This window comes from Mustelus asterias, chromosome 8, assembly GCF_964213995.1.
Source record: "Mustelus asterias chromosome 8, sMusAst1.hap1.1, whole genome shotgun sequence".
Lineage (NCBI taxonomy): Eukaryota > Metazoa > Chordata > Chondrichthyes > Carcharhiniformes > Triakidae > Mustelus > Mustelus asterias.
The window spans coordinates 66,668,806-66,694,629 of NC_135808.1; the positions used below are offsets into that span (position 1 = coordinate 66,668,806).

General features: G+C 45.2%; 1 protein-coding gene and 1 non-coding gene across 3 annotated transcripts in view; one reads left to right on the forward strand and one right to left on the reverse strand.

Annotated features, from left to right (window-relative positions):
• ddr2a (discoidin domain receptor tyrosine kinase 2a) overlaps positions 1–25,824 on the reverse strand; it is a 163,391-nt gene that overhangs the window by 99,568 nt on the left and 37,999 nt on the right. The window contains exon 2 of one of the 2 annotated variants that reach the window (XM_078218117.1): positions 18,660–18,803. The gene's annotated coding sequence lies outside the window, so the exon portion shown is untranslated. Of the gene's footprint in view, positions 1–18,659; positions 18,804–25,824 lie in introns of those variants that run through there. The other variant, XM_078218119.1, reaches the window with a different exon arrangement.
• On the forward strand, positions 10,583–10,781 carry LOC144498016 (U2 spliceosomal RNA). Its single transcript, XR_013498604.1, has one exon. It is a non-coding gene; the product is annotated as a U2 spliceosomal RNA (small nuclear RNA).

Sequence of the window (25,824 nt, forward strand, 5' to 3'; positions counted from 1 at the left end):
TTTACTCAAAAGGGTGATTTAATCGGGATTTATTTTCCAGATTTATTTTTCCCTGAAAGATTCAGTTTGGTGCTAAGTTCATTGACAATTCTTCAGAACATTAACAGGTGACAGCCAAAAGAGAGCAATTTTCAGTGACAATGCAATTGTCAAACTGCAGAATAATTCATTCGCCTGCTGCCTTTTCCAAAGATTCTCCGTTGGGAGTTCAGGCCATCCCAATGTGACCTTTAACTTGGAATTTCTTTTAATAGATAAAATGAGACAAATGTCGTATCCAACACTGGCGGCGAAAACCTTTTCATGGAAAAGTGTGAGTGCGATTTTTCCAAAAATAGACAAAGTGCCCGACGGGTGGGAAAACGAGAAGTTTTCCTGCCTGTTTTTTTTTGGGCCAGCTTAGTTAAATAAATTTCTGGCACTCTGTCCAGCACAGTGTGCCAGGCTGGCAGTGCCAGGGTGCCCAGTGGGCAATGCCAAGCTGGCACTGCCAGGGTACCAGGTTGGCAGCACCAGGCTGGCACTGCTCAAGAGGCACCCCCCTTGCCCCCGACCTCCCAGGGGCCTCAATGGCCTCCAGTCCTACCATTGCTGGGAACCATACATGACCCCAGTTTGTGTGAACCTCCACCGGCGGGGTCAGGAACATTAGCGAGCCCGGACGATTGCGTCCCGTGCTCACTAAGGAGATGCAAATCATGATTTGCATATTGTTCCCCAGCACAAGGCTGAATACATTGAAACAAATGGCCCGGGAAGATCATGACTGACCGGATGCCAGTTGCGATTCCCTGCTCACTATGCTACTCGACCAGTGCAGCAGGCCAGGAAAATCACGCCTGACATTTGTTTCAGTCAGTTTTATGTATTTAGTGACTTTTCTTTATCCCTATCATAGTTTATTGTGCCTAAGCTAAAAGACCATTTCCAATCATTTTACCAGTGAAGTATGATTGGAGGCAATGGAGTTCCACCTGTCTTTCCATTTACTGATCGCCTCCCTTCAGTTATTGGTGATCCAGTGGACCAGCCAGCTTGAGAGACTGGATGCATGGGCAGGCCACAGTCGGGAAGTGCAGAAGAAGGAGCGAGGAGGAGATCAGTTGGGGCGGCATGGTGGCACAGTGGTTAGCACTGCTGCCTCACAGCACCAGGGACCCGGGTTCAATTCCCGGCTTGGGTCACTGTCTGCATGGAGTTTGCATTTGCTCCCCGTGTCAGCGTGGATTTCCTCCGGGTGCTCCGGTTTCCTCCCACAGTCCAAAGATGTTCGGGTTAGGTTGATTGGCCATGATAAATTGCCCCTTAGTGCTAGAGGGATCAGCAGGGTAAATACACATGGTTACGGGGATAGGTTCTGGATGGCCTACTTCTTGTAGGGATTCTATACTATTCTATTCAGTTGAGAAGTCAGGATTGAGATGGGAGGTCAGAGCTCAGAGGGGAGAGGTCAGACCAGTTCAGAGGGCAGTTAAGCGAATCTGGAGTCACATGTGAGCCAGACCAGGTAAGGATGATAAATTTCTTTCCTTAAAGGACACTAATGAATCATATGGGTTTTTAAACAACAATCAACATGTCATGGTCATCATTACACTTTTAATTCCAGATTTTTATTGAATTCAAATTTTACCATCTGCCACGGTGAGATTTGAACCCTGGTACCCAGAGAATGATGCTGGATCTCTGGAATACTAGTCCAGTGACAATGCCACTGTGCCACCACTTCGCCTATTAAGCACAACATTCAGTTCAAAGCAACCCACCAAGGTTTCTGTGATTCCATTGTTGTTCTCCTTTCTAACTCTTTGGGTGGGATTTTCTGACCGCGCTCACCCCAAGGCCAGAGAATCCGACCCGAGGTCAACAGACCTTTGCATGGTCTGCTTCCGCCCGCTACGATTCCTGTGGCAGGCAGGGTGGGAAAATTCTGCCCTTTGTCTCCTGAAGACTGTACCTCAACTTACATGCTCAAGTGCTGTTCAACAGGTGTTAACAATGCCTCAGCTAGGTGCCCATGTTCTTTTATAATATCAGTAGGCCATGAGACTACAAGGACTACAATTACTGGTGAGTTCAACCCTGTTCCCACTCACTATCAACAAACGACAGCAGGAATTGTTACTGTTAGGTAGAAACCTGAAGATTTTCTCATTTCTCAAACTAGCGAATGGAGCTGAAACCAATTTCCACATCTGTCCCTCCCGCCCTGATAGGCCTCACAGATGTTGACTACATGTCACAACTGGGATCCCTCATAGCTTACGTTACTCAGATCCACAGATCTATTGCATGAACTGGTCTTTTTTTTTAATTTGAGAGTCTTCTAGGAAACACAAACAGTCCTGAATCCATTGCCCTCTTATGCGATAGTTCACATGCATGTAGCTTGGAAAAAACAAAATAGAAATTGGACTTGGTAGTATTTTTTGTTCAGGTGTTTGGAGTGTCCTTCTGGTTCCAAAATGGCGTACTCAGTGTATGCGCACACTTTTGACACAACTGTGTTGGATACCATCTTGTTAAAGGCATTAGCATGTCAGAGCTATGCAAAGCCTCAAGTCATGACTATAACACTCCAGTTATAGCCCTCTTTCAACCTTACACAGCTGAACATTTGTTAAACTGCAATAAGGACCTACCCACTAATGCTGCTTAAAAGGATCAACAACTGCATACAGATTAATGACTGGCCATTGCTACACTCTGTATTCTCTTGGGGTTTTTCCCAATTGTTTGAAGTTTAAAACGTTGACATGGTGTTGGCAGGTGCTGTAGTTGTTTTTGCCGACTTCAAGGCTTCTGCTTAAAGCAGTGACTCTCTGACATGGTGCAGTAGTTGGCTTTACTCTAAAAATAGAGCATGACTTGAAGAATGAAAAGGGGCACACAGAGCAGGGCAAGCAGCCGGAAGAAGGAGGATAGAGAGAGGGGGCCATATCCACCCAGGGTGTTAAGAGAGCTGTTCTGCTACTGAACCTCAGTAAGGAACAATGGGTTGGATGCCTGTACATCAGTAAGGACCATCTTCAGTGAAATCTGTCAACTGCTGCAACCACAACTCCTATTTCAGAGCACGGTCAGAACTACTTTCAGTGACTGGGAAGGTGACTGGCTGCTGCATTAGGGAGGTTATAAGTACCCTGATTCGAATGAGATCATTTCAATTCATTCCCTCTTGCCAAAGAGAACAAACATAAGACTTTGCCAGGGTTGTCAGATTATCCATGGTGCAGGTTATCATTGACTGCATGTTGTGAGCACCTCATGCTAGTTCTGCCGTACTCTGGAACCAAAAGGGATTCCACTCCCTCACCGTCCAGCTACTGTGTGATCAAAGCGAATCAGGCTGATCAATGCCCAGTATCCTGGCAGATATCATGATGCCTTCATTCTGTGGCAGTCAACTGTGCCAGCTGTATTTCAACCTCAAGGGCAAACCAAAGGGTGACCAATGGGCAACAAGGAATAGCCACCGATGGCATAGCTGATAGTTTAACTTGAAAATCACCTCACGTTTGCAGCATGCATATAATCAGAGCTATGTTTCCACAAGAAATGTGTTATCACCCTGTTTACTGAGGGTGGGAGGCTAAAGAGTCTGCCCCTATAGCTTTGCATCATATCTGGTACTCTTGACTGACTTGATTTGATTTATTATTGTCACGTATATTGGGATACAGTGAAAAGTATTGTTTCTTATGCGTTATACAGACAAAGCATACCATTCATTGAATACATAAGGGAGAAGGAAAGGAGAGGGTGCAGAATATAGCGTTACAGTCATAACTCGGGTGTAGAAAAAGTTCATGTTAATATATGGTAGGTCCATTCAAAAGTCTGATGGCAGCAGGGAAGAAGCTGTTCTTGAGTCAGTTGGTACGTGATCCCAGATTTTTGTAACTTTTTCCCGATGGAAGAAGGTGCAGAGAATATTTCCGGGGTGCGTGGGGCCCTTCATTATGCTGGCTGCTTTTCCAAGGCAGCGGGAAGTATAGGCGGAGACAGTGGATGGGAGGTTAATTTGTGTGATGGACTGGGTTACGTTCACAACCCTTTGTAGTTCTTGCAGTGTTGGTCAGAGCAGGAGCCAAACCAAGCTGTGATACATCGGGAAAGGATGCTTTCTATTGTGCGTCTGTAAAAATTGGTGAGAACTGAGGTTCTCTTTAAGCTTAAAAGTCTACTTTTGCATCTGTGGGAGATTTGGCACACATTCCATCCACATAGTGAATGGCTTTTTAATCAAAGGATTAGATACGCTGACTTGTGACCCTGCAGATGTCAGTGTTGACAAACAATAAGTCTATATGTAGGAGTAAAGATAAGCGCCAAGAATTTGCATTGTGCATCTTTTAGCTGCAGTTCATCAACCTTCTGTTATAAATGCAAATTCTTCTTCCAATATTAGATTTAAATTTATGGCAGTACCCTGAAGGGAGGATAGGATTAAATTTCATTTATACAGTGAGCAGCTGAAAAAGTACTTGCTGTGCTGTCTAACTACACACAAATGGAACAGAAAAAGAAACATTTGCATGGTTATTGGAAAAGACATTGGCAACTAATAGGATTGCTCTTGCAAAGAGCCAGCACAAACATGATGGGCTGTATGGCCTCCGTCGGTGGTGGAAGATTCCAATGATGCCAATAGATTCACAAGATTTTTGTTGGAATATCAATAAGTTAACATCACAATTTATATATTTGAACAATATGGGCTACATTTTCATCCGTGAGGCAGGTAGCAGGATTCGGGAAATTTCCCAGCTAGGCCAGTTCGCCTCAGGAGAAAGTGCCCACGAATACTGATTTTTCATTGTTCGATAGGGTGTGAGTGGGCTGCATTTGAGTCAGCAAACCTGGGGAAGAGTTCGGAGGCAGCCACTGGGGCTGTTTAAAAGGCAGTGGAACATCATCCCTGTTATAATAAAACCATTCTCCAATCATCACTCCTCACACCCCTGCACCCTCTACACACTCCCCATGTCACTTTATAACCCCGACCAAACCTCTGTGGCCTCTCATGCCTCCCATGCTAGATACGCCCATTGCCACCATCAATTTTATTTCCCTGTAGTAAGAAGGACTTTTTAAAAAAGAAAGTGGCAAGTTATTAATGAATGACTGTCACTATGGGGTTCGTTTCTTCTATGCAGTGTATGGTGGGTGAATGGGACGGGCATGAGGGGCCCTAGTGGGTGATTGGAGGCCTAGGGATTCATAGGAGGTGGGCAGGAGGAGGGGATTTCTTGACAGGGGGGCAGTCAGGACAACCTGTCGAACTTATGTTTCAAAAGGTTCCCTCATGCAGACTATAGTTCATGACACCTCTGGGGGGCCGTGAGCTATGACCCTATGAAAAGCTGGCCTGACCCCAGGAAAGTTGCAGGGGACGAGGTCATGTCCAGTCCCTCAATGGAGACAGCCAGGTCGGGGGGAGTATAGGGTACTGATTCACCGCCTGAACCTCCACACCCTTAAAAGGCCCTGGCGAACATTGGAAATCTCCACATCAGAAATACCAGGAATGGAGCCAGGAATCCAGGAATCAGGTCCTGGCCGTCATTTTTAAAGGCTCTCCATGAAAGTCCAGTCCCCTATAATGTAGAATAACACACAGCTTTTGCATTCTGCAGGAAAGAACATTTTTCCAAAGCATGAACATGGCAGCACTTTCCAAATGAGGCGGTTATTATCCTGCTCCGTGCCTCTTCCTTCTGTTAGTTGAATTGAAGGGAAAGTTGATTCTATTTTTTGGGGAGGTAACAAGGAGGGTTGATGAAGGCAGCATGTTTGATGTGATCTATATAGATTTTAACAAAGTGTTTGACATGAACCCACATGGCAGATTGGTCAGAAAAGTAAAAGCCCACGGGATCAAAGGGTGGCAAAGTTGGATCCAAAAATGATGCAGTGGCAAAGGGTGAAGGTGGATAGGTGTTTTTTTGTGACTGGAAGGCTGTTTCCTGTGGGGTTCTACAGGGCTCAACCCCGAGTCCCGTGCTTTTTTATGGTTTATACCTATTATTTAAATTGAAGGTACATGATTAAAACGTTTTCAGATAATACAAAAATTGCCCCCACTGTAATTATACCAGTGGTGGGGTGGCATCTTCCCCTAAATACAGCCCCCATTCACAGGAGGGGGGAAAGGGGATGGGTTCCAAGTTGCACATTGGTCCTACACGGAGGCAGCTATCCATATAAAACATCTTCTTCCAGTCATGGTTGATTTTCATTTGCTAGAAGTGGTAAACATGACATGAGCAGATTAGGTCTGGTAGGAGCAGGCCTAAACTCCCGTCAAGGCATTTAAAATTCCTGCCATTTAAATATTTGCCAAAAGTCTCTGTGGTGTTTAAAAAAAAACCAATCCTCCTTATTTCACTCTGTTAACATTAAGCTATAAGGATTTCATTAGTGGATTAATGCTGCATAATTGATTTCACAACTTTCCATTATCGCAGTGGGATGCCTCTCAGTTCAGTCTGATTGACAATTCTAAGTGGTTATAAAGTCTTTGAAGTGAGACTATGAATACAAATGTTGTTTTAATAAGAGATTTAAGCACTTGAATGAAATCTTTGTTTTATAAGGTTGATGGAATGTAAACATAGTGAATGGGCTTTTGTTAATGAGAGTTTTATTTACACATGAAATTAAAGTCTGTAATAGATACTTAGAACTTTATTTTGTTGCATCTAAGCATTGGCCCTGAGGTCCGTCCATGGTGGAAACTGGGTGATTTGGCATGGAGGGTATAAGGGCAAAGGGTGGGGAATATGGGTTGATATGAGTTTGCTCTATGTTGGCTTACGGGCTATAAAGGCCCATGGAGCATGGGTAGAGGCACATATGTTGGAATGGAGGTATAAAAGACCATGGGAGATGGGTGGGGGACATAAGGCAGCATGGAGAGTATGTCGGGCCATGGAGTTGAGTGAGAGTATGAGGTGGCCATGGGTCAGAATGGATGGGGGTGAGAGGATATGAGGCCTGAGAACTTAATAGCTATTTTATATTTTATTGTTCTTTCAAAAAAATTGACATAGTGCCGATGCACGTCAGAACTTTTGCCTAACCTATCTGCTCACCATGCACTAATTCCAGGGTCACCCATCATGTCTACCTGCCACTCTGCCCACAACCACCCCTCCTAACCCCTCGCCGCCACAGTGAAGGTTCCTCTCCACACTGTCACAAAATTCTGACCTTGTGGGGCACTTTCTCCCAGGTTGAGTTTATAGAGTAAGAAGTTTAACAACACCAGGTTAAAGTCCAACAGGTTTATTCCCACTCACCTGAAGAAGGAGCTTAAGGCTCCGAAAGCTTGTGGCTTTTGCTACCAAATAAACCTGTTGGACTTTAACCTGGTGTTGTTAAACTGCTTACTGTGTTTACCCCAGTCCAACGCCGGCATCTCCACATCATGAGTTTATAGAGCCAGCGTTGTCCTGACTCTGTGTTGTCGACTCAGGAGCAAAAAATTCCAGCCTGTGAGTCTACAGCTTGACTGAATCACAGCACACATTGTTGGGTGATTATTGGCCTGCCACTTCCTGGATGGGCCAATACCACATCTTGTTAATTATAGTGGGTGGTGTCACTAAATGCAACCAATTAGAATAATCAAATTCACACATGAAAGTCAGTTACAAACAGTATAGTCACATCATTGTTTAAGCTGGGTAGTTGAATTTGCTAAGATACATTAGTGAACTGTTTCATTTCAACTAGAAATAGAGAAGCCTGGCTTTCAGTTTATAACCTTGCAATGAAGTAGAGGCTACAATATTTCTAATTGGTCATTGCATGTTTGTGTGTAAATCAGCCTCCATGCACACTCGAGGCTTCACCACTGGAAATCCTGCCCACAAACAGGACAAATTGGAAAAATTCAGATGTGCAATGCCCACAATATTCTGACCAACATGGCAGAAAGATTCCCTGTCCACTAGGGGGAGATGTTGGTGTGGTGGTAATGTCACTGGACTCGTAAGCCAGTGGGCTAGGCTAATGCCCAGGGGACATGGGTTCAAACCCCATCATGGCAACTAGTGGAATCAAAATTTAATTTATAAAATCTGGAATGGTGACCATAAAACTATCACTGACTGTCATTAAAAAATCCCCACCTGGTTCACTAATGCCCTAGAATCATAGAAACCCTACAGTGCAGAAAGAGGCCATCTGGCCCATCGAGTCTGCACTGACCACAATCTCACCCAGGCCCTATTCCCTTATCCCTACACATTTACCCGCTAATCCCTCTAACCTACGCATCTCAGGACACTAAGGGGCAATTTTAACATGGCCAATCAACCTAATCCACACATCTTTGGACTGTGGGAGGAAACCGGAGCACCCGGAGGAAACCCACGCAGACACGAGGAGAATGTGCAAACTCCACACAGACAGTGACCCAAGCCAGGAATCGAACCCAGGTCCCTGGAGCTGTGAAGCAGCAGTGCTAACCACTGTGCTACCGTGCCGCCCCTTTAAGAAAGGAAATCTGCCAGCCCTTACCTGGTCTGGCCAGATCTGACTCCAGGCTGCTCTCTGAAATGGCTCTGGCAAGCCATTCAACTCAGGGGCAATTAGGGATGGGTAATACATACTGGCCTTGCCAGTGATGCCCACATCACATGAAAGAATAAACAAAAAAAACTAGCAAGTCCAGCTCATAAGATTACCCACAGTATTTGTAGTCCCCTCCAGCATTGAAAGGGGCGATTTGCCCATCATTGACAGAGCTACCCAATTAGTCCTTTTCCCTGTAGCCCAGGAAATTTCACCTTCACAGCTGACAATGGAATCGGCTTTCATTCCAGATAACAACAATCCACTGGGTAAATAAATCTCTCCTCATCTCCACCTGTTCTATTTAGCCCTTTACCTTAAATCTGTCTTCTGGTTACCAACTCTTCTGTTTATATAAATTGAACTTTATATTTGTTTGATTTCACACTTCCCCTGGTCATTGTCCAATGGCAAATTATAATAATCACATAAGCCTCAATGGTCAGCTGGCAGGTCATTCAACTACTGGGACCATCACAGACAAAGTCAGTTCTGTGCTGTACCGATGTCCACAACAACATATTTCCTGCACTTAGGTTTGGTAACCCTAACCAGATTCCACTCCTCACACCCTATCCTGCTCCCCACCAAACCTCAAGTCCAACACATGTTCTCAATCCTTCATCAGACAAACACAGTGCATTTTTCTCTCACTCCCTCCTGAATATGATGATGCTGATGCAGGTTCGGGTAGCAATTAAAATGGAGAACCGTTAAATAGGAGGAGGTGGAATGCACGGGGTTTCCAGTTCGGGTTTAAGTTACCAATCCATTATTATTTTAATGTTAAAAGAGCTTCCACAGGTTCTACACTGGCACGCGACTGACTCCTCCAGCAAGTCTGGCCAAAGCCGCTGCCAATTCAAAAATTATAGCCCGTGTAGTTTATAGTGGCATAAAAAGTTAGATTTCAGCTGGAATCAGACCTCCCTTGCCCCCCTATAAAATGCAATATGAAAACTACTGGGTTGACTGAGTATCTTTCCTCAACTCATTTCCTGGGAAAGTTCAAATACACATTTCATCAGAATCCAATTTACTCTTTGCATGCGAATACAGCCTGCTCTCTGAAGTATAAATCTGCTTCTAAACTGGTCTTTTTTTCCCCCCCGATTACTTTTTTAGATGAGGGAATCATTGGCAGTGTTGGCATTTATTATTCATCTCACTTTGCCATGTCACTTCAGGAGGCGGTGTGGGATTGGAGTCACATATACAGACAGCAGGTTTCATTGGGGATCATTCATAGGTCAGTTGGGGGTCTTCTGACAGCCTGGTATCTTCACGGCTACTTTTAGTGGTACCAGCTTTTTACTTCCAGCTGATTTTGTTGTTCTGACCAATTGCCTAAAATAGGAACCCGACGGAGAGATCTCTCAACAGCAATAATGCAAACGTGTGGAACTAGAGGGAAAAGCATTACTGAAAAATAAGTGAGGCAAAATCTAGCTAACAAACCGCGCACAGATCTACCTGCACAATTATTTAAGATTGTGGCTGAGAGTTCAGAATCTCTTTGCAGAGTTTTAGCAAAAGTGATGTTTAAGAGACTATGGTGCCACTAGTAATGGGGGGTTATGTGCTGAGGAATATTCAGAAAATGCAATGTGAAATATTCAGAACAAACCACTTATGTAGTAGACACCTACTCATTGCATTTTGTCAAAGCAATAAAAAGTAAATAATTTTAATAGCAGCTTTTACAACTTCAGGACATCCAAAAGATTTTTACAGCCAATGGCATAAAAGTGTGGTGCCTGATGTAAAGTAGATTGCACAATAGTCAATTTGCACAGAGCAACCTCTCACAAACTGCAATGTGATAATGAGCAGATAATCTGGTTATCTGATGTTGACTGAGGTATTTGTATATTGGTGAGGACCCTGGGAAGCATTCTGCTGCTCTTTGTTGAACAGTGATGTGGATCTCTTACGAGGGGGCAGAAGGGAAGGCAGTTTAACATCTCATCGGAAAGATAATGGGTGGAATTTTCCCCAAATCGCTTCTCGGCCTTTTGGCTAAGATCAAGTGTAGTATCAACATGCTGTACTTGGTTGAAGTCATTAGGTTACATTTTAGTTTCATTTGAAGCAATTTTTAAAAGTGGCATCTCAGCCTTTTGGCTAAGATGCAAATGAGATCAAGCCTTGGAAGAGGAGCTATGCCTACTCCAATCAGCTTGGATCATGTAGCTTGGATCAGGAATGTCTCAGCTTGGATCAGGAATGCCTCAACTCACAGGGGGCACAGGGAAGTCTTATTCTGAAATCTCCCTGGTGCAAATCCTGTTATGGCCCTCTCGTGCGAGCTAGCGGCCATATCAGGATTTGCGTCTGCGGTGAATGGGGGGGAAAATCACCCCCAGCAATGCTTCAGTAGTGCATTGCAGAGTGTCAGGTGTGTTCAATCTCCGGAGTGGAATTTGATCTCCCAACTTTTGACTCAAAAGGCAAATGTACTCCTACTGAGCCATAGACGGCACCACACCTGATAGCTTTTTTTGATTTGATTTATTGTCACATGTATTGGTATACAGTGAAAAGAGGGGTTTCTTCGCGCTATACAGACAAAGCATTCGGTACATAGAGAAGGAAAGGTGAGGGTGTAGAATGTAGTGTTACAGTCATAGCTAGGATGTAGCGAAAGATCAACTTAATGCAAGGTAGGTCCATTCAAAAGTAGCATTGTTAGAGAGTTTATAAGAGTTAGAATACAGATTTAAAAGCATAGAACAAGAGTAAAAGATAGAATTAGATGGTATGCTGGGGACAGCTTGCAAGAAGTCTCCTGTTCATCATTCTGCTGTTCATCCGTGAGATGCTTGTGTATAAATATGCTTTGACCAGACGTAGCCTTTTGTTATCCACAACATTCCAATCATTTGGAAGTCTTCATTCAATGCCTTTTTTAACCCTCCCTCACAGGTGAAATGAGATTGATCTATTTTACAGTAGATACCATGGATACCATAGACAACATATACTATTTATTAATCAGGCCTTACAGCATCCAGCATGATATAAAATGCAGATACGACATAAAACCATAAGACCTTGGAGCAGAATTAGGCCACTCGGCCCATCGCGTCTGCTCCACCATTCAATCATGGCTGATATTTTTATCATTCCCATTCTCCTGCCTTTTCCCCATGACCCCTGATCCCCTTATTAATCAAGAACCTATCTATCTCTGTCTTAAAGACACTCAATGACCTGGCCTCCACAGCCTTCTGCGGCAAAGAGTTCCACAGATTCACCACTCACTGGCTGAAGAAATTCCTCCTCATCTCTGTTTTAAAGGATCATCCCTTTAGTCTGAGGTTGTGCCCTCTGGTTCTAGTTTTTCCTACTAGTGGAAACATCCTCTTCACGTCCACTCTATCCATGCCTCCCAGTATCCTGTAAGTTTCAATAAGATTCCCGCCTCATCCTTCTAAACTCCAACAAGTACAGACCCAGAGGCCTCAACCTTTCCTCATACGACAAGCTCTTCATTCCAGGGATCATTCTTGTGAACCTCCTCTGGACTCTTTTCAAGGCCTGCATATCCTTCCTTAGATACGGGGCCCAAAACTGCTTACAATACTCCAAATGGGGTCTGACCAGAGCCTCATACAGCCTCAGAAGTACATCCCTGCTCTTGTATTCTAGCCCTCTCCCCAGATAAGATATAAAATTGGGGGGGGTCGAAAAAATGGTTTTAGGTTTAATTAAATCCAGATCATGACTGAATCTATTAAAAATGTTTTTAAGAATACATTTTCCCTCCCTCTCATCACACCAAGGGTATTGACTCCTGGGTGCAGGTGATAGTTGTCTTTCAGTGCTTTAAACATGTGAACCTAAATTGTTTCATTTGATTTGATTTATTATTGCCACATGTATTGGGATACAGTGAAAAGTATTGTTTCTTGCGTTTTATACAAGCAGAGCATACCGTACATAGAATACTCAGGGGAGAAAGAAAGGAGAGGGTGCAGAATGTGGTGTTACAGTCATAGCTAGGGTGTTGGGAAAGATCAACTTAATATATGGTAGGTCCATTCAAAAGTCTGATGACAGCAGGGAAGAAGCTGTTCTTGAGTTTGTTGGTATGTCTGTTGGCATGTGTTCTCAGATGTTTGTATATTTTTCCCGACGGAAGAAGGTGGAAGACAGTGGGAGGAATTTTACCGGCATGTCCATCCGAGGTTCGCACGATCCCGCCCGAGGCCGATGGGAGAATGCCGTTCTCTAAGCCTCACCCGCCCCTGGAATCAGGGCGGGCGTGCTGGTAAAATTCCAGCCAGTATGTATGGGATATGTGGGGTACTTGGTTATTCTGGCCGCTTTTCTGAGGCAGCCAGCATAATTGTGACTAAAAGTTGGCTATTCAGCTGTGTTAGGCATTACAGCCAAATCTGTTTTTGTCGTCAAGAGACTTCATTCTTCCAAGCTTAACAGGAAGAGTTCCGGGATGGCAACCCGGAGTGGGAACTTTGGTTGATATGTACCTTTGCAACCCCAGGTAGTGTTAGATCAATTCAGTATCTCCACTATCAGTCTTCTCAAGTTTAATTGAAAATCTGGCAAGGCAGACACTAGGCAATGCCACAAACCAACCAAGTGACAGGCTGAGCCCAACGCGATAGTCTATATTCTAGATACATTTATGAAAGGAAGCAGAGGATATCACCCAATTATGAATGGCACCTATACACCAAAGCTCTTGTCACTATTCCATCTGCCTTCAAATGTTCTAATAAACTACAGGACCTTTGGCAAACATATAGCAAATGACATCAGGAATAACTGGCCAACCAAAATCTCCATTGTGTGAACTGCAGAGTCATCACAGCATAAGAAGTCTACAAAATTATGTGAGGCATAGGCAGGGTGGGTAGGCAGAGACTTTTTCCCAGGGTGGAAGTGTCAATTTCAAGGGGGCACAAGTTCAAGGTGAGAGAGGAAAAGTTTAGGGGAGATGTGCGGGGGAGGTTTTTCACGTAGGGAGTGGTGGGTGCCTGGAATGCGTTGCCAGAGGAGGTGGTGGAAGTAGGCACATTAGCAACATTTAAGAGGCATCTGGATGGGTACATAAATCGGGAGGGAACAGAGGGATATGGACCGAGTAAGTTTTTTTTTTAGTTTAGTTTGGGCATCATGATCGGCATGGACTGGGAAGGTTGAAGGGCCTGTTCCTGTGCTGTTCTTTTCTTTGTTCTTTGTTGTATTTCATGAGCTTTGTGTCTTTGCTGGCTGCACAATCAGGTGAAGGTTCAGAAATGATGGATCCCTGCTGGTTGTCAGCGGGTTACCATAACCTGGCCAGTTATAACTGCCCACCTGCCTGGTTCCTGCAGGGTGGGGTGTCTTATAGTCAGCAAAAAGTGATGGTAATTCTACCGAAAGGAAAAAGATAATTAAAAGACTAATTCGGAGAACCAAGGAAGTCTATGATTGGAACAGCTCTTTACATGTTGAAATATTTTGGGCCTTATGATAGCTGATGTTACAGGAAAAAATACATGTTCTAAAATAGAACAAGTACTTCCAGCACGCCAACAGGAGCACCTACCTATTTCAAACTGAGCTAACATTTCTCGTCCAACTGACTCTTCTTCAGAACTCTCTAAAGAGTCATATAGACTCAAAATGTAAACTCTGTTTCTCTCTCCACTTACGCTGCCAGACCAGCTAAGTTTTCCCAGCATTTTCTGTTCTTATTTCAGATTTCCAGCATCTGCAGTATTTTGTTTTTATTTGCGATTATTTCTGTTTGATATTGATGGACACATCTCCCAAAGTATAGGTGAGGAGAGCGAACAGCACTAATCAAAATGTCACTTACAGCTGGATGGATGGGAACATTTTCAGGGAATATTACATGTAGTTGTTAGCCCCTTAAAAGGGCGTACTTCAGGAGGATCACGTGACCCAGCTGCCAATGGGAAATGAGTGGTGGGATCTTGGTGCAGAGCGCAGGCTTTTGCAGTCAGAGTGGATGCTGGAGCTGGAAGTGAGAATACCATGAAAGTACTCTGTATATTTATGTGTTTGTAAATATACCTTTATAGTGCATTATACTAACTGGTGATTACCAATCTTTTCAATTACTACATTAAGCTTCAAAATAATTTGGATTGTGTCAAAAACGGACTTTAGAACAAAAATATAGGCCAGAATCATATGCTCCTTACTCCAGTCATTTTCTGATGCCAGCAGGGGGCTGGCGGAAAGTGGGGGGCTGGCAGAACGGGGGGTGTAAAATTGAATGTAAAATTAATTATCTGAATTTATCAGCAACCTGTAGAGAATGAAAGAAAAACAAAAGGAAGCACATATTGATCTGAAAATCAAGGAGCTGCTCTCTTTACAGCCATTTGAGCTCACTCTGCGACTCAATGGGGCATGGGGGAGTCCGCTGTCACTCTGCGCCTTTGAAAGAAGCAACGGGGACCAAGAAATGAAGGGGCATCAAGGGGTACAAAATCACAGAGAGTACATGTTCATGATGGAAGTCCTGCCTTCAGCCAATTAATGCATGTTGGACCGTGCTGTGCTTCCTGCCAACCATTCCAATGCTGGGAGCCAAGCCCTGTGCCATCCGGGAAACCCAAGCCAATACTGAGCTAAGATTCCATTTATCACACAACAGAATATGTTCAGACTCAGATAAACATTGTGCAATGATTAGGGATGTAACATGTGATGGCTGCATTTTGTAACAGCTGGTGGCGAGGCAGGCATGTTTAGACAAAAACATCTACTTGAACTAGATTCCATTGACCAGTTCCCCTGACTGAAGATAAGCATTATGCAACAGTGGATTGTGCAATGGGGTCATTCTCGCCACTAAGAATGAACACATATTGGGGGGACTGAATGGAGATGAAATGGTTACAGTCCAAGTCTAACTGCAAGATGATTGGTATTTTCTGTTATTTAGAGATCTGAAATGGAAGTTTGTGCAAAGCAAATTGTATCTTTCTGTCAGTCTGCGGCAGTGCAGCATGAAATTGATTGGAAGTGTCTTTGGGTGTCTTAATTAGTAAAGCAAGATGAAAGTTACACTTAGGGCCTGATTTTACCATCAAGTTGCGCCCGTTTTCGGGCGCGCAAACTTGGGCATGAGATGAGTAGTGCAATCTGTGCCTGCCTCCGTGCCCGTTCCCCATTTACCAATCGCCTAAAATGGCCACTGTCTGGACCGCACCCAAAACAGGCTCGACATCAATTTAAATGCATTTGCATGCATTAAATTTGACTTAATGGGCTGCACGCCCAAACTTTCTGGTGTTTCCCCCTTTACTACCGCGTTCACCCATCCAGATTCGGCGTGAAACAGATATGTCCGAAAAGGTCCGATTCGGGCGCTCCAGCTTCTGAGGAGGTAAGTTCAGAGCTTCCGGCGGCTCTCCGACTCAGATTGGTGGTGGTTGGGGGCGGGGGGGGGCGGGGGAGATGGGTCAGATGGCTCTCTGGTGGGGGAGAGGGAGGCGGGGCAGATGGCTGTCTGGTGGGGGGGCATGGGGGAGTCCGCTATCACTCTGCGTGCGATTGGTGGGGGGAAACAGAGGGTCCGCTGTCACCCGCGTGTGATCAGTGGGGGGGAGGGGGGGGTCCGCTGTTACTCTGTGTGCAATCGATGGGGGGAAGGGTGGGGTCCGCTGCCACTCTGCGTGTGATTGGTGGAGGCAAAGGGGACAGGGGGCCACAATCGGTCTGGGGAGCGGGATAAGGGGACAGTTATGTTGTGAAGATGGGGCAATGTCTGTAGGGGCTAGGGTGAGACATTATTCGGCTCAGGATCGATGTGGCAGGGTAGCATTTGTCTATTTCTTTTACTGTGCATGGACAGTTGAAGGCTCCGATTGGAGCTGCAGCATTTCGGGCACGATAAGTCCCGTCCACAGGCTGGTGCAGTACGATTCAGAATCGCTGCTATATTTTCAGGTAGAGTGCGTATGGGGACGCCTGAGAACGGGTCTAAAAGTCGGATCTGAAACCCTCCCAGATTCAAGTCCGCTCAGCGCTTAGAATCAAAATGATAAAATCGGGCCCTTAGAGGCGATGGCCAAAGAAAAATAAACTAGTCCCCTGTTTCTGGTTATTGTATGAAAACCCCTGCCGCAAGGTGGTTATATTCAGATACCGGGCTGGGATAGGGTCAGGCTCAACTTTATTCCTGAATGCTTTGTCCAATGGACAACACAAGAAATGAAGTATTGGAGGGCAGCTATTGTGCCTGTAAAACTGTAACAGGAGTCAAAACCGTGAGGAAAGACGGGCAGTCAATGGGCATGGAAAATTCCCCATTCACGTAATATAAATCATTAATTTATAAATTGTCCATTCACGTTGGTATGCCCTCACAATGTGCAATCAGAACCGCCAGAGGGATACATTTGAGAACAACCACCGGGATGGGGGGGGGGGGGGGGGGTGGTGGGTGGCAGGGGGGGGGGCGGGGGGGAGGGAGGGAAGGCGGGTAACGAGTGTCATGCCAAAGCAGTACCTGGCATTGTCCAGGCACTGTCCCCTGGTGTAATATCCTAACTAAGTTAGGGGTTGTGGATTTTAAGCACAAAAAGGAAAGGTACGGTTTGCACATGTTGATTCAAAATAACACACAGCAGGTTCATTCTCGGAGCTCTTGCCGGTACAGAGTAGAAACTGAAGCTAAAACAGAAGCCTGTGCAACATCCTAATGACAGCACCATCAAATCATGTTACCTGCTCTTAAAGCAATCATGCAACTACTTAAATATATAACACTGAGGCAGTACTGGGGATAGTGCTAATGTGCACTGTGGGAGGTGGGGGGGTGCGGCAGGGAGGGTTCCGTGGGGACAGTACCAAAGTGATCCATGCGGGAGGCGCCAGGAGGATCTATGGGGGATATGCCAGGGCGTTCCATGGAAAAGGTGCTGGGGGGTTCCATGGGAAAGGTGCTGGGGAGTTTGAGGAGGGATTTGTTCCAATTTTTTTATTGAAAGGGCGCACAGTATTTTAAAAGTGGGAGTTTCTGGTGGTCCCATCAGTGTAACATTGTGGGATCCCACCCCTTGGATTTATCTTGACCAAATGTCTAAAACTACAATGGGAAAAGCCAACAGTGCAGCTATTGGGCTACCCTCTGATTTTCCCACCCTAATTGATACCTTGATTTAAAAAATTGTTAAATTCTATCTGTTATGTACGCAATAAAGTGAAATGCTTTTTCATCAGTGCTACAGCTGTGATAGGAATTCCAAAAAATGGGAGAATTGGAAATGGGAATTTGGTTTGTTCTTGCCTTGGAAAAAGATCCTTCTCACATGTATTACTAATATCAGCATTTCCTCAGAACACAAGAATTAGGTGCAAGAAGAGGCCATTCGGCCCCTTGAGCCTGGCTCTGCCATTCCATAAGTGGATGGATGGTTTGATTCTGGCCTTAACTCCACTTTCCTGCCTTATCCCCCTATAACCTTTGACTCCTTTGTCAATAAAACATCTCACCCAACCTTGAGTCTATTCAATGACCCAGCCTCCACTTCTCTCTGGCAAAGAGAATTCCACAGACAAATGATCCATTGAGAGAGAAAAGATAATTCTCTTTATCTCCACCTTAAATGAGACATCCCTAATTTTTGAACTGTGTCTGATAGCTCTAGAGTCCCCACCGCCCAGGGGAAACATGCTGTCAGCATCCACCCTGTCAAGTCCCCTCAGGATCTTGCATGTCTCAGATATCAGAAACATGGTTTTGAAATCAAAGAACATCCTTGACCATCGCATGGGAAAGTACAAGACATGAGAAATCAATTAAACTCGAAGGAGAATGCACACGTGACGCAACTCTCAGACACAAAGGATTAAACACATTCATAGCTTTGTTGTAAAAGTGGAAAAGCAATATCGGCAAACTCAAGAGCAGGATGGGGTAATGGGAGAAGAGTTTTATTGAATGCAAGGAATGGGGGAATCTCTGTGATTACGCCACTGAGTTCCTCCCACCCATAAATTGAACCGACAGGAATGATTTTTCTGCGACACAGTACCACTGATGGTGAACACATGCATGGCGTACAGCGTCTTTCTTTTTTACTTACGTTGGGTGATCTTTACTTGTTACAGAACCATCCTGTTCTTCAAGCTGCTCTTCTCATTTACCTTCCGGCACTAGGGTTTTTTCACATTGTGGGCTGGCAGCTTTGATGCCTTTTCTCCGAAAGGAGTCAGCAACATTGGAGATACTAATGTTAAAAAACAACAAAATAACCAAAATGAGCAGAACATCTGGTTTGAAATTGAAACAAGGTAAAATCTGAACTGCCAATTGAGCAGATTTCATTTTTTGTCTCCTCCAAAGAACAAAGAACAGTACAGCACAGGAAACAGGCCCTTCAGCCCTCCAAGCCTGTGCCACTCATTGGTCCAACTAGACCATTCGTTTGTATCCCTCCATTCCCTGACTGCTCATGTGACTATCCAGGTAAGTCTTAAACGATGTCAGCGTGCCTGCCTCCACCACCCTACTTGGCAGTGCATTCCAGGCCCCCACCACTCTCTGTGTAAAAAACGTCCCTCTGATATCTGAGTTATACCTTGCCCCTCTCACCTTGAGCCCGTGACCCCTCGTGATCGTCACCTCCGACCTGGGAAAAAGCTTCCCACTGTTCACCCTATCTATACGCTTCATAATTTTGTACACCTCTATTAGATCTCCCCTCATTCTCCGTCTTTCCAGGGAGAACAAGCCCAGTTTACCCAATCTCTCCTCATAGTTAAGACCCTCCATACCAGGCAACATCCTGGTAAACCTTCTCTGCACTCTCTCTAAAGCCTCCACGTCCTTCTGGTAGTGCGACGACCAGAACTGGATGCAGTACTCCAAATGTGGCCTAACCAGCGTTCTATACAGCTGCAACATCAGACTCCAGCTTTTATAGGTTTTATAGGAAGGTTTTACAGGTTTTATAGGAAGGTTTTGGGTTTATAAAGGGCTTACCTTGGAGGTTTCAGCCTCATTGTTCCACAGGAGCAGGCTGAGGGTAAGGGAGTGTGTTTTTGCAGTTGATTTATTTATTTATTTTTTCAGTTAAATTTGTGTTAAAAATCGGAGGTTTTTAAAATCCAAAACAGGAAGTAGGCCCAGGAGACGCCTGGGAAGGTTTTTTTTTGGAGAGTTTAAAAGCAGGCCGCACTTTTGAGCGGGCAGCGTTAGGAGTGGGCAGTGGATTGAGCAGGGATTAGAGTGTGAGCTGTAAGGGCTTTGGCTCACAGGGCTTCGGGGGAAAGGGCGAAGCGGGGTAGGGTTTTTTCTTTTCCATTCCTATAAAGGAAAAGGTGAGCTATGAGTGATAGGCTAGTTTGTTGCTTTCAGTGTGGGATGTGGGAGTTCCTGGAAACACCTAGCCGCCTGGAGGTTCACATTTGCGCCAGGTACGTGGAACTGCAGCTCCTGAGGGACCGCGTCAGGGAACTGGAGCAGCGGCTTGATGACCTTAGTCCAGTCAGGGAGAATGAGAGACAAATAGACATGAGTTATAGGCAAGTAGTTACACCGGGACCTCAGGGGGAAGACACGTGGGTCACAGTTAGGAGGAGTAAAGGTCATAAGGGTAACGTACCAGAGAGTATTCCAGTGGCGACAGGTGTGAGAGGGGAGGGGAGTGAGCAATTAGTGGTGGGGTCACCTGTGGTTGTCCCCCTCCAAAACAGGTATATTGTTTTGGATAGTGTGGAGGATGACGACTCTCCAGGGGTAAGCCACAGTGACCAGGTCACTGGCACACAGTCAGGCTCTGTGGCCCGGAAAGGAAAGAGAGGGATTAGGAGAGCAATAGTGGTGGGGGACGCGTCGGTTAGAGGCATGGACAGGCGATTCTGTGGGTGTGAACAGGACTCCAGGATGGTAGTCTGCCTCCCTGGTGCTAGGGTACTGGATGTCACCGAGCGGATAGGAGGCATATTAAAAGGGGAGGATAAAGAAACAGATGTCATTGTACACATTGGTGCAAATGACGTAGATAGGAAGAATAGGGGGATCCTACGAGAGCAATTCAGGGAGTTGGGAAATAGGCTAAAAAGTAGGGCCTCCAGAGTGGCAATCTCTGGGCTGCTCCCAATCCTAGGGCCAGTGAGGCTAGGAATAGGGAGATAGTACAATTGAACGCTTGGCTAAAGGACTGGTCCAGGAGGGAGGGCTTCATATTCCTGGATCACTGGGAAGTTTTCAAGAGAGGAGGGCACCTGTACAAGAAGGACGGGTCACAACTAAATTGGAAGGGCACGAATATCCTGGCTGTGAGTTTTGCTAGTGCAGTTCGGGTGGGTTTAAATTAATATGGCAGGGGGGCGGGGATCAAAAAATTAGGTCTACAAGTGTAGAGGCTGGGGGCGAGCTTGGGGCCAGGACAAGGCTGGCAAAGAAGAAGAGCACTCTGGGGGAGGATGACCTCACTAGGCCTGGAGGTCTGGAGTGCATCTACTTCAATGCAAGGAGCGTAGCAGGTAAGACAGACGAACTTAGGGCCTTAATGCTTACGAGGAATTTGGATGTGGTTGCGGTGACAGAGACTTGGTTGAAAGAGGGACAGGACTGGCAGCTGAATATTCCGGGGTACAAGTGCTTTAGGCGAGACAGAGGAGGGGCCAAAAGAGGTGGGGGAGTACCAGTGTTAGTTAGAGAGCATATTACAGCGGTGCAGAGGGAGGACAATTCAGAGGGGTCGTGTAACGAGTCACTGTGGGTGGAGCTCAGAAACAGGAAGGGCGCAGTCACTATGTTGGGGGTATACTACAGGCCCCCCAACAGCCCAAGGGAAGTGGAAGAACGGATATGTCAGGAGATAATGGATAGGTGCAGGGAAAATAGGGTTGTTGTAGTGGGAGACTTCAATTTCCCTGTTATAGACTGGAAATCGCATAGGGCTGGGAGTCTGAATGGGGAGGCATTTGTAAAATGCGTACAGGAAGGTTCTTTGGAACAATATGTAGATAGCCTGACTAGAGAGGGGGCTATACTGGACCTAGTACTAGGGAATGAGCCTGGTCAGGTCTTCATAATTTCGGTAGGGGAACATGGGTTGTTGTAGGCTGCAAAGAGACAGAGATAGGATGCAAAGCTGGGCTGAAAAATGGCAAATGGAGGTTAACCCTGATAAATGTGAGGTGATTCATTTTGGTAGGACTAATTTAAATGTGGATTACAGGGTCAAAGGTAGGGTTCTGAAGACTGTGGAGGAACAGAGAGATCTTGGGGTCCATATCCACAGATCTCTAAAGGTTGCCACTCAAGTGGATAGAGCTGTGAAGAAGGCCTACAGTGTGTTAGCTTTTATTAACAGGGGGTTGGAGTTTAAGAGCCATGGGGTTATGCTGCAGGATCTTGGTGAGACCACATTTGGAATATTGTGTGCAGTTCTGGTCACCCCACATCTCTTGTCTCCCTGAGCAGTCTAGGATAGATGCCATCAGGTCCTGGGGATTTGTCAGTTTTAATGTTACCTACCTCATGGACCTTGTTGAGGTCATTGCAATTTCTATAGCATCTTTCGTGATCTCCGGAAGTTCTGACTTCACAGCCAATGAAATACCTTTTAGGTGAGGTCTCTGTTGCAATGGAGGAAATGTGTCTTTATAAAGATATAAAGGCACCATTTTTCTGCGACACAGTACCACTGATGGTGAACACATACATGGCGTACAGCATCTTTCTTTTTTACCAAGAAAGGCTTGGGTAAACATATTGTTTATTGGAACTGGGCACATGAAAACAGGTATACATGGGTAGGAAACTTGAAGTTTGTAAATAAAGGTGAATCTGATGAAGCAGCAGAGCTGGTTGCATGTGCTCTGCTTGAAAGCAAAGTGAATCTAAAACACTTACTTTCAGGTAATGTTATGCTGCAATCCCTTAAAAGCATATTACAACAGTAAAGGCGGCAGCCAATTTGTGCACTGTAAGATCCCATAAACAACAATGTCACAATGACTAAATAATCTGCTTTAGTGATGTTGATTGATGGATAAATATTGGACAGGATATTGTACAAACTCCCTTGTTGCTTTTCCAATAGTCCCATGGAATCATTTACACCCTCCTGAATGGGCACATGGGGCCTAATTTTATGTCTCACTCGAAAGTTGAAACCTTCAGCAGACAAGCACACTCAGCACTGTTCTGGTCTGACCAACAGACCAACACTCCCTCGGTACTGCACTGATGAGTCAGTCCAGATTATACACTTAAATCTCTAGAGTCAGACTTGAACTCACAATCTTCTAACTCACTGGTGGGCGTGTTATCTCTGGGCCACAGCTATAAACACCAAGCCTTTTAAACTTATATTTAGCAAATTAATTTGAAAGAACAATTTGTTCTAAGATACAAGATTAAATTGATACAATTTTCTGGCATTTTAAAACATTTAAGATAGTCATCCAGTATGATTGTGGAAGTGGCTATCAGTGAAGTATTGACCAGAAATGTAGGATTCATTCTGAGCAAATGTTAACACTTGCTTAGATCACAGTCATGGAGTGATTTGTGGAACGCAAAGAGGACATTCAGCCCATTGAGTCGGTGTTGGCTCTCTGTGGAGCAATTCAGCCAGTTCCATTCCTCTGTTCTAACACTGTGGCTTTGCAAGCTGTTTTTCTCAAATGCCTGCCCAATTTGCTTTTGAAACCATTGATTGTCTCTGCTTCCACTGTCCTCATCAGCAGTGAGTTCCAAACCACTCACTGTGAAATAGAACTTCCTCTTCACATTCTCCCTGCATGTGTTGTCCAAAGCTGTAAATCTGTGTTCCTTAATCCTTTTATGATTAGAGAATGGGAACAGCTTTTCTTTGTCTACCTTATCTAACCCTGTCATAATTGTGTACACCGCTGTCAGATTGGGGAAATCCCGATAGCATAAAAGCCGTTTTAAGACTCCCACAGGATTTTCCCTCCCCTGCTGCCATCCCTGCCCGCCCCCCCACCGAAAACAAGAGCGGCACGGTGGCACAGTAGTTAGCACTGCTGCCTCGCAGCGCTAGGGACCCGGGTTCGATTCCCGGCTTGGGTCACTGTGTGTGTGTGTGGAGTTTGCACGTTCTCCCCGTGTCTGCGTGGGTTTCCTCCGGGCACCCCGGTTTCCTCCCACAGTCTGAAAGACGTGCTGGTTAGGTGCATTGACCCGAACAGGCGCCAGAGTGTGGCGACTAGGGGAATTTCACAGTAACTTCATTGCAGTGTTAATGTAAGCCTTACTTGTGACTAATAAATAAACTTTAAGAGTGGCAAATCCCCCAACAGGTTGTGAGGGGAAGTGAAGAGGAAATTAAAACTGGTCGAGAGAGGCTATGAGAATCCAATGATAATCAACACAAAAGGAAACTCTTAATCCCTCTACAGGTATGTAAATAGTACGCAGGTTGGAACAGGTAGAGCATGTCCGATTATAGATAAAGAGGGCAGTGTGTACCTAGAGGCACAGGAAGGTTAGTATATTTCTTGAGTACTTTGCCTCGGTGTTTACTGAGGAAACATCAGCAGAAGTGGAGATGGTAGAGGTAATGATACAGTGAAAACTGAGAGGCGGGAGTTACTGAAAGGGCTGACTCTTCTTGGAATGGAAGTCATCTGGTCCAGATGGCTCACATCCAAGGTTGCTAAAGGAAGTGTGGGCGAAGGAAAAAAGTTTACAGTAATCGTCCAATCTCCTCTCGATACAGGGAGGTCCCCGAGGATTAAAAAGGGGAAAATACTTTATTCAAGAAAGGGTGTAAGGTCAGCAACTACAGGTCAGTTAATTTAACACCAGCGGTGGTCAGGAATTTAGAAACAACGAGGGAAGGAATCAACACGCACTTTGAGAGGTTTGAGTTGATTAAGGAGACCCAGCACAGATTAGTAAAAGGCAGGTTGTGCTTGATGAATCCAATCGGGGGGGGGGCAGGAATGGCGGCGGGGGAGGAAAATCCTGCTGGAGTCACAAAACGGCTTTTATGCCAGCAGAATTTCCCCAATAAATTGACTCCTCCCGTAATGTAACGGGAATCCTAACTTTGAAAGCTGGGATCTCCTTTTAAATTTAAATATCAGGCCTGTTACACCTGATAGTCTCCCGTCCCCGCCCTCCCCCCACCATTGGATTGTCCCTTCACGGTTACGTGAATCACAACAGGTCCCCCATGATGTGCACATGGTGAGCAGAACCCACCAGAGGTACACAGGTGAGTACAGACAGTGGGAGGGCAGCGTCATGCCCGGGCGCTGCCCTGGTACTGCGGCAGTGCCATGGGGCAGTGCCGGAGTGTGGGGTGGTGTTCCATGGTGGGGTTGTTCTCTGGGGTAGGGGGGAGGGGGGGTGGGCATGGGTAAGTTCCATGGTTGGGCGGGGGGAGCATAAGGGAGTTCCATGGTTAGGAAAGGGGAGAGGGGTGTTTCTATTCTTTTAATCAGGGCGCCCTTAAAAACCTAAGTTACCGGCATGGCGGGTTGAATCTGAGCCTGCCCTGCCAGCATGACATTCTGGGACCCGCGCCTCACATTTATTTTCGCCAAGAGGTCCACAATACGGCAGAGGAAGACACTTTTGAGGCTGGTGGCCTATGTCCCATTTTTCCTGCTCACTGCGCCACTCCGCCAAATTAATGAGAAAATTCAGACCATTGTATTTGACCTGATTTTCGCTCGAAGAATTCATGCCCCATACAACTCTTTTGTTTCATCATAATCTTTACTCCTTCCTTGTCATCCAAGGAGCTCTGTTTTAGGTCCCCGTACCTTACATTCTTGTTGGAATGTACCTACCCTGTACCTGCATCTCCTTAAAGATCAGCCATTGTTCCGTTACAGACTTTTGCGTCAGTCTTTGGTTCCAGTTTTACCCTGGCTGGATTCCTTCTCATCCCATTGAAATGAGCCCTCTTCCAACTTAAATGTTCCACATAATCAGATTATATTCTAAATGTATTCTATTTGACAAAAGCCCAAAGATCAGTGCAGCATTAGCACTGAACTGCATCCACTCCATACTCAATGAGGCCAATATGTATTGAGGGTGAATGCCAAATCGCATTGAGGAAGCTGATGCTAGTTTAGCAAATGCTAGGATAATCTAAAATATAAAATTAGATCCTGCATGATTATCGTGGGAACAACATACATTGATATAGCACATTTAATGTAGAAAAACATCTCAGGACTCTTCAAAGAAACCTAATTCACCAAAAATGGAACCAAACCAAGATATTAGGAGGAATAACTGAAGGTTTGATC